The following is a 14,102-nucleotide window of genomic DNA, read 5'->3' on the forward strand; positions in this document are numbered from 1 at the left end:
GAAAAATAATTTCTATTTCACTTGAGAACTGAGGTAACTGGTCAAAGGGAAGGTGAGTTGTTTTTCTTCTCTTTAACTGGTATGTCTGGTAACTCAATAAAAGAAACCTGGGTTTTAGTCAGTTTGTGGTACCCTGGTCTGCTCTTTTCCAAAACTGTTCCTGTAACACAGAGCCCCCTTGAATATGCTGTGACAACTGGATATAGTACAGACCATTCAGTCAGACTCTGCCCATGAGAACAAAGGAAGATGCGACCCCAACATGTGACCCAGACACACAGGACGTCAGGTGGAGGAAACTGTTCCATTTTTAGTCAGAGTTCATCAATGTAAAAGTACATCTGAGACGGTGTGTCTGGGGCACTGGAAGAAAAGAACCAGTATTTCCACTGAAGATACAAGTAGACTGCGGTGTTTCAAATGAAGGCCTTTTAAGAGTGAAAAGTCACTGAGAATTCAGAGTTGGAGTTATGAAGCTACACTGAGATGTTTGGGCTAAGCGGTCATAATTAATCATGATTTGGAGGTTCTGGGTTAACCCAGAGGCTTTGCAGATGGCACAAACTCAGGGGCTGAGTATAAATGAGCATCTGCACAACTCAGCAAGCCATTATTAGAAGCCCACCATGTATCAAGTTCTGTGCAGGCACGGGGAGGGGAAGAGGGAATGATAAGCAGACGTGGTCTCTGTCCTTTTTCAATTTTCTTTCCTATTTTTGCCTTTGGTTAGTGTGCAGAAAAGAGTTAACACAGCAGGCCTGAAGCTATTCTTAGAAAGGCTTAATTGCCTTTCTACAGTTGGCCTTGACTGGCATCGGGGAATTTGGATTTTAGGAAAGTTCCAACTGTTTCTAGCATTGACAAGAACAGCTAATTATGCCTAAACTGTTTGTGCAAACAACATGGTTTATACTGAAATCTGCTTTTCCTTCTGGAAAGTAGAATTTGGGTATATTCTAGGCAGAGGGTGCCTATATAACCAACTGGTCCCTAATAAAAAAAACTTTGGGCATTGAGTCTCTATGAGCTTTCTGGTAAGTAACATTTCACATGTATTGTCATAACTCATTGCTGGAGGTTTTAAGTATGTCCCATGTGACTCCACTGAGAAAGGACTCCTACAAGCTGGTGTCTGATTTCCTCCAGACTTCAGCCCATGTGCCTTTTCCCTCTGCTGATTTTGCTTTGTCTCCTTTTGCTGTAATAAATAATAGTCATGAATATATAACAGTATGCTGAGTCCTGTGAGTCCCCCTAGCAATTAAATTGAATGATGGAGCCAACTTTAACACTTACTAGCTGTGGATCACGGAGTTAGTTAAGTTCTCTAAGCCTTGGATTTCTCTGGGAATAAGACAGAAAAACTTGCCTCAGAAAATGATTATGGTGAAGATTAAATATACAGTAGACAATCAATAAATATCATATTCTTTTCTCTTTAGACTAACACGTGAATGGCACCACTACGGTTGTGCAGTGCCCAGCCTGCACAATACCAGGCAGCTTCAAGGAGGCTCACTTTGCCATTCCTCCCTTCCACTGATACGATGGAGTCAGCTCATGTAAGCTCATGAGAGTCTACTGTGTGCCTCATTTCTCTGCTCTACTTTCAAAGTCATGTTGGTGGCCAGAAATTTGCCATGGTGGGATTACTTACACCATGGAAATTGGCAAACGCTAAAAATCAGGGCTTCTCCTTTGACTCCCAGTTGCAAAACATTTACTACCACACCACTGTTCCCTTCATTAAAAAAAATCAAATAAAGACAAAGTTCCTGTCAGAAATGTTTTATTGCCTAACCAAAGACAGCAAGCATATATGCATTTTAAGAATAAACAGGCTACATGAAAAGATGCTCAACATTATTGGCCATAAGGGAAATTCAAATCAAAAATATCATCAGAGAAATGCAAATTAAAACCACAATGAGATATCACCTCACACCTGCCAAAATGGCTATCATCAATAAATCAAAGAACAAGTGTTGGCAACCATGAGGAGAAAAGGGATCCCGCATATATTGTTGGTGAGATTGCAAATTGGTTCAGCCACTATGGAAAATAGTCTGGAAGTTTCTCAAAAAATTAAAAATGGATATACCTTTTGACCTAGCAATTGCACTTCTGGGTATTTATCCAAAGAAAACTAAAACAATAACTCATAAAGATCTATGCACCTCTATGTTCATGGCAGCACAATTTCTAATAGCTAAGATATGGAAGCAACCTAAATGTCCATCAACAGACGATTGGACAAAGAAGTTATGGTTCTGTATACAATGGAATATTACTCAGCCATTAAAAATAATTAAATCTTACCACTTGCAATGACATGGATGGACCTAGAGGTTATTATGCTGAGTGAAATAAGTCAGAGAAAGATAAATATCATATGCTTCCACTTATATACAGAATCTAAGTAACAAAAAGAACAATCTAATCAAAAGCAGACTCACAAATATAGAGGACAATCTGGTGACGGACTGAGGGGCGGAGGTTTAGGGGGCTGGGAGAATGGGGTGAAGAATTAAAATAGTACAAATGAGTAGTTAGTTGGTAGACGGCCACAGGGATGGGGAGCACGGCATAGGGAATGCAGTTAGCATTAATGTAATAGGTAGACAGCCAGAGGAGAGAAAGAACAATTAGGGGGATCATTTTATAAACTATATAAATGTCTAACCAATGTACTGTATACATGAAACTAATAATAAAATAAAATTTAGATAAATAAATAAATAAAAATACACCCTCCTCAAAAAAAACAATGAGATACTAATTCATACCAACTAGGACGGCTAGAATGAACAAAAGAGATAATAAGACGTCTTACGAAGAATGTGAGGAAACTGAAATCCTCATACGGTCCTGGTAGCAGTATAAAATGTCACAGCCCCCTCTGGAAAGCAGTCTCACAAGTCCTCAAAACGTTAAACACAATTACCAATGATCCAGCAAGAGATATGAAAACATATCCAAACGAAAATTTGTATATGAATATTCATAGCAGTTCTCTTTTAAATAGCCAAAAGGTAGAAACAACCCAACTATCCATCAACAGATAATAAACAAAATGTGGTATACCCACCACAGTGGAATATTATTTACTTATAAAAAGGAATGAGGTACTGATTAAGGCTACAATATGAATGAACCTTGAAATATGACGATAAAAGAAGCCAGTCACAAAAGGTAACACGCTGTATGATTCTACATATGAATTATCCAGAATAGACAAATCCAAAGAAACAGGAAGTAGATTGGTGGTTGCCAGCGCTCGGGGGATGGAGGATGGGGAGTGACTGCTTTTTTTTTTTTTTTTAAGATCCATTGCTTTTCTTTCTTGGCCTTGCATCAGTCATTAAGATTCTATAATGCCTCTTCCTTTATGCTAGCAGTCTGTCCCTTTGAACATGTGAGTGACCCTCGTGGTAGTTTCTCACTGCTTTTTTGTTTCTTCTGAGGAATAACCAAAGCGATATGCAGCTTTTCAGGTGTTAATTATGTAATTTTTGCTATTTGGATTTATATGATCTAATATTTTCCGACTTTTCAGATGATTTATAGATAATGGCAATCAAATTATCATTAAGTATTAATGATAACTAATTATTTTAAAGATACTAAATGTCTTTACCACCACTTTTAATTAGATTTTTACAACTGTGTGAAATAAGTAAGGCAGAGGTTACTTGCCCCCCTTTTTAAGCACAAGATTAAGGTTCAGAGTAATTATGTGACTCTCTGGTACTCCAGAACAAAAAAGCATTAGACCCCAGTTTGCTTCCTCCCCAGTCTTATACTGATAGTCTTAGAAACTATCAAAAGCTACAGGTAGAAGTGTAGGATGTTATGTGTAGAGTTTAGTAATTTAATATCATGGAATAGAAACTATTAGCAAAAAAACTAATTAAACTTCTTTCTAAATAAAAACAAAACAGAAAATATTTCTAGTGGAGGAAATGAAAGCTACATGTTAACATGCTAAGTAAGCACCATTTAAGTTTCTTCTGTGCAATCTTTATGAATCTTAGGGCTGAGAAAATTTTATCGCAATTTAGGAACCAAGGGATTACCTCAGAATGTATGTGAAGCAACTCACTTTTACTTTCAAAAGATGCTTTAGTAAATTTATAAATTTATTGTAAAATGAGGGAAACTATGAATTCTAAGTTGTATTGTGATATCTTTCTTTTTTGCCCCTGATCACTTTGTTTTTTAACTTTCTAAAATATTAATTCCCCATTCACCCATTTCTCCCACCCCCAAACCCACCTCTGGCAACCACCAATTTGTTTTCTGTATCTATCAGCTTGTTTGTTTGTTTTTTTTAAGATTCCATATATAAGAGAGTTCATATGATAATTATCTTTCTCTGACTGATTTATTTCACTTAACACAGTGCCCTCAAAGTCCATCTATATTGTCAAAATTACATGATTTCATTGTTTTTTATGCCTGAATAATACATACATATATACACATATACATACACATACACACATACACACACACACACACACACACACACACACGTCTTTATCCAGTCTCCCATTGGTAGACATTTATATTATTTCCATATCTTGGCTACTATAAACAATGTTGCGATAAATAGCAATAAATGCAATGGGGGGGTGCAAATATCTTTTTGAGTTAGTGGTTTCATTTTTTTCAGATAAATACAGAAATGGAATTGCTGGATCATCAGAAAGTTCTATTTTAATTTTTTGAGGAACCTCCACACAGCTTTCCAGTGCACAAGAGTTTCCTTTCTCCACATCCTTGCCAATACTTGTTATTTCTTGTCTTTTTTATAACAGCCATACTAACAGGGATTAAGTGATATCTCATTGTGGTTTCCATGTGCATTTCCCTGATAATTAGTGATGTTGAGCACTTTTTCATGTACCCGTTGGTCATCTGTATGTCTTCTTTGGAAAAATGTCTATTGATATCTTCTCCCTATTTTTAAATTAATTGGGTTTTCTTTGTATTTTTTTTTTTTTTTGCTATTGAGTTGTATGAGTGCTTTATATATTTTTTTACATTAACCTGTATCATATATATAATTTATAAATATTTTCTCCCATTCATCAGGTTTCCTTTTTCATTGTATTGATGGTTTCCTTTGCTCTGCAGAAGTTTTTTAGTTGATGGAGTCCCATTTGTTTATTTTTGCTTTTGTTGCCTTTTCTTTTGGTGTCAGATTTTAAAAATAATCACCAAGACTTATGTCAAGGAACTTATGCCTATGTTTTCTTCTAGGAGTTTTATGGTTTTAGGTTTTATATTCAAGTCTTTAATCCATTTTGAGTTAATTTCTGTGTATGGTATAAAATAGTGGTCCAGTTTTTTTGTTTTTTGTGTTTTTTTGCATGTGGCTGTCCAGTTCCCCCAACACCATTCATTTAAGAAATCGTCCTTTCCCCATTGTATATTCTTGACTCCTTCATGGTAAATTAATTGATCACATATGCATGGGTTTATTTCTGGGTTCTCTACTTTGTTTCATTGTTCTCTGTCTGTTTTTATGCCTATTACACATTGTTTTAATTACTATTGCTTTGGAATACAGTTTGAAGTCAGGGAACATGAAGCTACCAGCTTTGTTCTTCTTTCTCAAGATTGCTTTGGCTATTCAGGGTCTTTTATGATTCCACATAAATTTTAGGTCTGTTCATTCTATTTCTGTGAAAAATGCCATTGGAATTTTGGTAGGGATTGCACTGAATATGTAGATTGCTTTGGGTATTATGGACATTCTAATAATATTAATTCTACCAAAACTACAACTACACAAATAGTTGTAGTTTTCAGTAAACAGGTCTTTCGCCTCCTTGGTTACATTTATTCCAACGTTTTATTTTCTTCTTTTTTATGCAATTGTAAATGAGACTGTTTACTTAATTTCTCTTTCTGATAACTTATTATTAGTGTATAGGAATATAACTGATTTTTGTGTATTCATTTTGTATCCTGCAACTTTTTTGAATTTATTCACTAGTTCTAACAATTTCTTGATGGAGTCTTTAGGGTTTTCTATATATAATATCATGTTGTCTGCAAATGGTGACAGTCTTACTTCTTTTTTTCTAATTTGGATACCTTTTGTTTCTTTTTCTTGCTTAATTCTTCTGGCTAGGACTTCCAATACTATGTTGAATAAAAGTAGCGATAGTGGACATTCTTGTCTCATTCCTGATCTTAGGGAAAACGCTTTCAGCTTTTCCCCACTGAGTATGATGTTAGGTGTGATGGTCATATGATTTTATCCTTTATTTTGTTGATGTGGTGCATCACACAAATATGCAGATGTTGAACCATCCTTGCATCCCTGGAATAAATACCACTTGATCATGATGTATGGTCCTTTTAATGTATTGTTGAATTTGGTTTGCTAATATTTTGTTGAAGGTTGTTGCATTTATGTTCATCAGGGCTATTAGCCTGTAATTTTCTTTTCTTATAATATCCCTGTCTGGTTTTGGTATCGCACTAATGCTGGACCTGTACAATGAGTTTTGAAGAGTTCCTTTCTCTTCTGTTTTTCGGAAGAGTTTAAAAAGGATTAGTAATAATTCTTCTTTGAATGTTTCGTAGAATTCACCAGCGAAGCCATCTGGTCCTCGACTTTTGTGTGTTGGGAGGTTTTTGATTACTGATACAATCTCCTTGCTATCAATCTGTTCACATTTTCTATGCTTTCATGATTCGGTCTTCATAGATTGAATGTTTCTATAAATTTATCCATTTCTTCTAGGTTGTCCAATTTGTTGGCACATAATTGTTCATGCTAGTCTCCTATGACCCTTTGTATGTCTGTGATATCAGTTGTAACTTCTCTTTCATTTCTGATTTTACATATTTGAGTCCTCTTTTCTTCTTGGTGAGTCTAGATACAGGTTTGTCAACTTTGTTTATGTTTCCAAAGAACCAGCTCTTAATTTCAAAGATCTTTTCTATTGTCTTTTTTAGTCTCTATTTCACTTATTTCTGCTCTAATTTTTGTTATTTCCTTCCTTCTACTAACTTTGACCTTTGTTTGTTCTCTTTTTCTAGTTCCTTAAAGTATAAAGTTAGGTTGTTTAAGATTTTTCTTGTTTCTTGAAGTAGACATTTGTCATTATGAATTTCCCTCTTGGAACTTGTACTAGCTCCCATAAATTCTGATATAGTTCCATTTTCATTTGTCTCAAGATATTTTTTTATTTCACTTTTAAATTCTTCTTTGACTCATTTGTTGTTTAGTAGCATGTTATTTAACCTCCACACATTTGTAAATTGTTAAGTTTTTTCTGTGTGATTTTTAATTCCATGCCATTGTGGTCAGAAAAGATACCTGATATGACTTCAATCTTCTTAAATTTATTAAGACTTGTTTTGTAGCCTAGCATGTGATCTATCCCAGAAAAGAGTTTCTCCAAGAGAATAGCTTATACACTCATCTGGAGCATCAAAGGACACCCCCAGATCATGTTTGCAGTCCTACAGGACTGGATATATTTGCATACTTTTAAAAGCCACTGCTTGTGAATGTGGCCTACAATCAGCTTGAATACAGGTGCTGAGATCCTACCGTTGGGACACTGACAAGTATGGGCACATCTTTAACTACTGAGAGCTATTAAAAATATACTAGAATGCTTGGGCAAGCGCAAAGGTTTGAGAGACAACCAAGAGCTGGGGCAAGATTGATGACAAGGTTCATCTCCTACATAAGGCCACTTCTTCAAGTCTGGGAGAGGTGGTTGTTTCATCTAATGCATAAAAGCCAACACAGAGAGTCAAGCAAAATTAAGAAACAAAGAACTATATTCCAAATGAAAGAAAAGGCTAAAACTTGGGGGGGGGGGACTTAATAAAACGAAGATAAATAATTTGCCTGATAAAGAGCTCAAAGTAATTTCAAAAAATTGCTCACTGAACTGAGGAGAAAAATGGATAAACACAGTGGGAACTTCAACGAAAAGAAGAAAAATATAAGAAAGTACCAAATATAAGTCACAGAGCTAAATAATACAGTAAATAAACTGAAAAATAATACAGTAGAGGAGTTCAACATCAGACTAGATGAAGCAGAAGGGATCGGTGACCTCAAAGACAAGGCAGTGTGTGGAGAGTGGTTTGTAGTTGTAGAGAGAGGTTTGTAAGCTGACAAGGTCCTTGCAAACTGTGAAGGCGACCAAGGGTTACTTCGCCTCCACAAATCCTCCACCGATTCCTCCTGAGAACAAGAAAGTATAAACATATCCACAGGCAGGCAAACAAGCTGAAGGTCATGAGAAGATATGGCTTGGGAAAAGTAGAAGAAACAGTACTGTTATGCCTAAGAGAAACTGCTTATGCCAACTAATATGTTCTTGTATAAAAGCAGCTTGCAAAAATAAAACTGGGCCGTTGTCCATTATCAGTGAGCAGCAGACCTCCTGAACCCCACTTTCTGTCTTCTTTCTTCTCTCTATCTCCCACCATTCCCACTCAGGTTTATTTTCCAGGGCATGCTGGACGTGGCAGGATTTACCACTTGCTGGACACGGCAACAGTGGAACTCACCCAACAAGACCAGCAAAAAGAAAAAATAATGAAATAAAGTGAAGATAGCTTAAGGGATCTACAGGACGACATCAAACAAACTAACATTTGTGTTATAGGGCTTAAAAAAGGAGAAGAGAGATAGAAAGGGGCAGATATTATTTGAAGAAATGAGGTCTGAAAATTTCCCTAACCTGAGATAGAAAACAGATATCGAGATCCAAGAAGCCCCGAAACATCCAAAAAAGACGAACCCAAAGAGACTCATACCAAGCCATATTATAATTAAATGTCAAAAGTTAAATACAAAATAAAAAGATTCTTAAAAGCAGTAGAGAAAAACAACTTATTGCATACAAGGGAATCCTCATAAGACTACCAGAACATTTTTAAGCTGAAACATTACAGGCCAGAAGGGAGTGGTGCCATATATTCAAAATGCTAAAAGAAAAAAATTTCCAATAAGAACAGTCTGCTCAGCAAACTTATTCAGAATTAGAAGAGAGAGAAAGAGTTTTCCAGACAATCAACAGCTAAAGAAATTCATCACCACTAAATTGGCCTTACAAGAAATGTTACAGGAGCTTTTTTAATTCCAAAAGGGTGCCAATTAGTAATAAGAAAAACATATGAAATAAAAAAAATTCACTGGATAGGTAAAGATATAGTAAAGGCAGTAGATTAATTACTTATAAAGCTAACATGAAGATTAAAAGACAAAAGTAATAAATAATAACTATGGTTACAATTATTAGTTAAGGGATACACAAGATTAAAAAAAAAGACGTAACATGTGACATCAAAAACATAAAGCATTGGAGGGGAGTAAAAATGTTGAATTTTACAACTGATCAAACTTATTATCAACTTAAAAGACTATTAGTAATATAAGTTGTTATTGTAAGCCATATGATAAACACAAAGCAAAAGTTTATAATAAATATATAAAAAGTAAAGAGAAAAGAATATAAACATACTAAAGAAAGTCATCAACCACAAAGGAAGAGAGCAAGGGAAGAAGAAAGGAACAGAGAGGAACTACAAAAACAGCCAAAAAAAATTTAACAAAATGGTAATAAGTACATATCAAACAATAATTGCTTTAAATGTAAATGGTCTAAATTCTCCCATCCAAAGACAGAGAGTTGCTGAACAGATTTAAAAAAAAAAAAAAAAATACAAGAACCATCTATATGCTGCTTACAAGAGATCATTTTTAATGTAAGGACATAGACTGAAAGTGAACGAATGGAAAAAGAAATTTGAAGCAAATAAAAATAAAAGAAAGCTAGGGTAGCTATACTTATATCAGACAAAATTAACTTTAAAACAAAGACTGTAGTTAAGAGGCAAAGAAGGGCATTACATAATGATACAAGGGTCAATCCAACTAGAGGATATAACATTTGTAAATATTTATACCCCTAATGCACAAGTACCTAAATATATAAAACAAATATTAACAGAGCTAAGGAGACAAGCAGACATCAATACAATAATAGTAGAGGATTTTAAGATACTACTTAATCAGTGGATAGATCATCTAGACAGGAAATCACAATAAGGAAACATTGACCTTAAATGACACATTAGACAAGATGGACTTAACAGATATATACAGAACATCCCATCCAAAAGCAACAGAACATACATTCTTCTCAAGTACACATGGAACATTCTTGAGGTTTCTGTTTGGGGTAATGAAAAAGAACTAGACAGTGGTGACTGTTGTACAACATTGTGAATGAACTTAATGTCACTGAATTGTACACTTTAAAATGCTTACAATAGTAAATGTTGTTATGTATATTTTACCACAAGAGAAAAAGATATCATTAAGAAAATTACAAGACAAGCCACAGTACCAACAAGTATTTGCAAAGGATACACAGACAATGGGTTTGATTCAGAATATATATTTTATATGTTTTGAAAACAAGTAAGAAAAGATAGAAAACCTAATAGAAAAAAAGAGGGAAAACATCTAAATGAGTTCTTCAATGGAGAGTATATGCCAGTGAACAATGAAAATGTGTAGACTTGCTTACCCTCTTTACTAATCAGAGAAATACAGATTTAAAAAAAAAAAAAAAACAGTGAAACACAACTACACATACATGAGAACGTAGTCACCCAGAGGCAGGGGTGAAGCTCAGAGCTGAGAAGAGGAAAGGTCCAAATTCTGAGCAGACAGTGATAGGAGCAAGTATCCTCTTCTATTCCACATAGCCAACAACCACTGCCAATATATCTGAAGGTTCAACAGCTATTTTAAGATATGAGAATTATATTTGGCCATGAAAGATATTCTAGTGATCATACAATTCAATTTCCTCATTTAGGGTGGAAACTGAGTTACCGACTGGATTGGCTTCCCCAGGGACATACTAGCAGAGCCATAACTATACCTTAAACCTTCTAACTGCTTGTTCATGTTCCACTGCGCCCAGTGCCGATACGCATGAATATGAGGGCCAAACTTTGTTACTCCCTGCTCATAACCCTCCAAAATCTTTCTATTACATTTTAAAAAATCCAAAATCTTTTCCATGTCCCACACAGCCATCCACGCATGATCTTGCCAGGTCTCTGGCCTCTTCACCCTTGTCCCACTCTATTCTCCTTCAACTCCTTAGCCTCTCTGCTGTTCCTTAAGCAAAGAAGCACCCACTGACTCCCTGAGGGCCTGCATTCCTGGCTTCCCTGTTAGGACATCCTCCTCCAGGCTTCTAAGTGGCCTGCCTTGCTCTTCCTAAGGTCTTCATTCCCTGAGCACCTACGAAAAACAAACAGAAGCATGTAAGTCCCCACCCCTCCAATCCTGCTTTCCTTTTCTTCGTGGCAGGGAGATATTTATTGGGTGCACTGTCTTTCTCCACTAGAAGGTAAATTGCATAAGAACTATACATTTGCTCTTAAGTCTCCAGAGCCTAGAACAGTATCTGTCACAAAGTAGGCACTTAAAATATTGTGTTAAATTAATTAATTCAAGAAAATAAAAATATTTTTTTGGCTAGGAAATCAGAGCAAAGTCTGTGGGGGCCTTCCAAGTCACGTGGCCTGGGGTTGAACCCTATTACCCCACTATTGGTAGCAGTTACACATGATAAATCTAGGTTTCTCTACATCTAAACTTTATAATTCAGTTGATTCAGAAAGTTTAATGTTATTGGTTATGTATGTTCCTCCACCAACCCCCATCAATACCTCCCCTCAGCACACATAGTTAATAACTTTCTCAGCAAAGAAAGATTTAATCCCATGCTTTTGAGTGTTCCCGTTTAAGATTTAAATTTTTTAGTTTTCCTAATATTTTTCATTGTTTTCTTTTCATGATTTGGATTAAATTTAATAAGAAACAATCCCTTTATAGCAAAGTTGAGAATAGAATACTATGTCTTTATGTAATATTTAGAAATAGCATAGTATATTGGTTGATTGCAAAATGTGTAAAAGTAAACAGCTTGATCATACATCAACAATATCTAATTACTACAAACATGTCATGAAAAATAACTTATTCACAAGAGTAACTACAACCATAAAATACTCAAGAACACATTTAACAAGAAAAGTACAGGACTTTAAAAAACAACTCTAACTGTTAAAGGGAAATAAGTTTAGCAGATCATAGTAGACATAAACCACTTTGCTCTGAAAAAGAAGACTCTTAGGAACATAAACCAGTTATAAGTGTGCTCGTTTCTTAAGCTCTTTTACAGTGAAGATGCTTGGAAGCATTTCACTGGCAGAATTTGTAGATATTATCAGATATGAGAACAAATAGAGTCTCACATGCTCTGCTGAGGTAGACCTAGGTTTTGAGTGACCTGACACTTATACACTTTGGGGAGAAGGCTCTCTTTTTTCAAGTGCAAAATTATGAAACAAAATTGCTAGGGCCCTTCCAGGAGCCTTAGAAAGGGCTGTGGAATTGAAAGGCTCTAATGCTTACTTTTCGTTAATGCGATTCAAGGTAGATCTACCTCTGGTGTTATAAAAATGTACCACTGAAGCAACACCAAATTTAGCACAACCTGGACCCTGTCATGTGCCCCACAGATAAACATCCAGAGAAAAGCATCCAGAGCAGATGGCCCCCAAGAGTTCCACCAGCACAGGCTCAGAGATGCCGAGAATGCAAAACAGCCCTACTCCGAGGTATGCATTTCCACCAGCTACCAAAACACAACATAACAAGCAACAGTGATCAATTTAAAGAGCGAATCACCTGTATTAATGACCTCCTGGGAGAATGAAAGAGTTATGCTTATTGCAATAATTTCTATATTTATGAAAAGCCAGACACAAGAATAGAAACTCTGAAACACGTTATACAAAGAAAGACGAAAGTGGGCAAGAATGCAACCTACCTATAATAATAATAGCCACTGATACTTAGAGTGGTACTTTCTGCATGCCAGGAACCGTCCTAACTCCTTCCTATTCATTTACTCCTCACTAAAACCAGAGGGAAATACTAGTATTTGCCCCAGTTTAAAGATGAGGAAAATGAGGCACAGAGAGATTAAGTACCTTGTCCAAGGTCACAGCTAATAAGCAACAAATTTAGGATTTGAAACCAGAAAACCTGGCTCCAGAATTCACAGTCTACTCTCTAACTCACGGAAATCCTATAAACTCAGAGGTGGACCTTAGACCACAACTGAAGTTACCTAGAATGAAGAAGGAGCAGAAAACTGCTGATAAGCTGGTTCTAGAACCTCAAGAAAAACATCTCATCCAGTGGGTATTGGTCTTATTTCCTACAGATATTTTAGTTATAACACCTATCTTTAGAAAGTAATTATGTATGATTTCTGAAAATAAAGGAATGACCTTGTATTTAAAATAAATTCCGAATTGCGTATTTGATATTTAGCATCAAGATACTCACCTTATTCCAAGAAAATGCAAATCTCTACCATTGATTTTGATATTGTACTATAATTAATCCTAGCCAGGATTGAGTTAACCTAAAACTCAGCTTACTTTACTATTTTAAAAAATGTTAAACTAATTTAGTAAGTTACAACAGTAGATTTACAGGGTCTTTTTCAACTGTGACATTGTTCTCTACTGTTAGGAGAGATTATGAATGTAATAAGTTCATCTTTCATTGACTTGTGAGTTTTCTCCGTAAAGAATCATTAATACTTAACCAAACTCACTTTGAAGTTCTTAAGAGTTTCAACCTAAGTATACTATAACTCTTTAAACCTCTTTCACATAAGCATTCACAGAAAAAAATTTTTCTTTCTGTAGGTCTCTTTTCTGCACAACTCCAATTTACTGAAAATACAAGGGCTCCCACCACCTCACATAGGCACAGTAATGAAAAAACACACACAAATCAACAACTGTTAAGGAATACCCTTTTTAAAGTCTGCTATATAAAGCCTTAGAAGGGAAGGAGGAAGGAAACATATATAGAGGTGGTAGTGAAGTTTCTGTTTAAGGAAGTCCCCTTTGTAGGAAGTAGCACAATGTGGTTTAACAGCACACTAGCCAGAAAGATAAGACATTTTGGTTCGCCCAAATGAAATGTCACTTCAGAGAAAGAGCTTGAC

General features: G+C 35.6%; 1 protein-coding gene across 4 annotated transcripts in view; it reads right to left on the minus strand.

The window, feature by feature from the left end:
* TEC (tec protein tyrosine kinase) overlaps positions 1-14,102 on the minus strand; it is a 124,976-nt gene that overhangs the window by 52,928 nt on the left and 57,946 nt on the right. The window lies entirely within an intron of this gene.

This window comes from Pteropus alecto, unplaced genomic scaffold (assembly GCF_000325575.1).
Source record: "Pteropus alecto unplaced genomic scaffold, ASM32557v1 scaffold57, whole genome shotgun sequence".
NCBI lineage: Eukaryota > Metazoa > Chordata > Mammalia > Chiroptera > Pteropodidae > Pteropus > Pteropus alecto.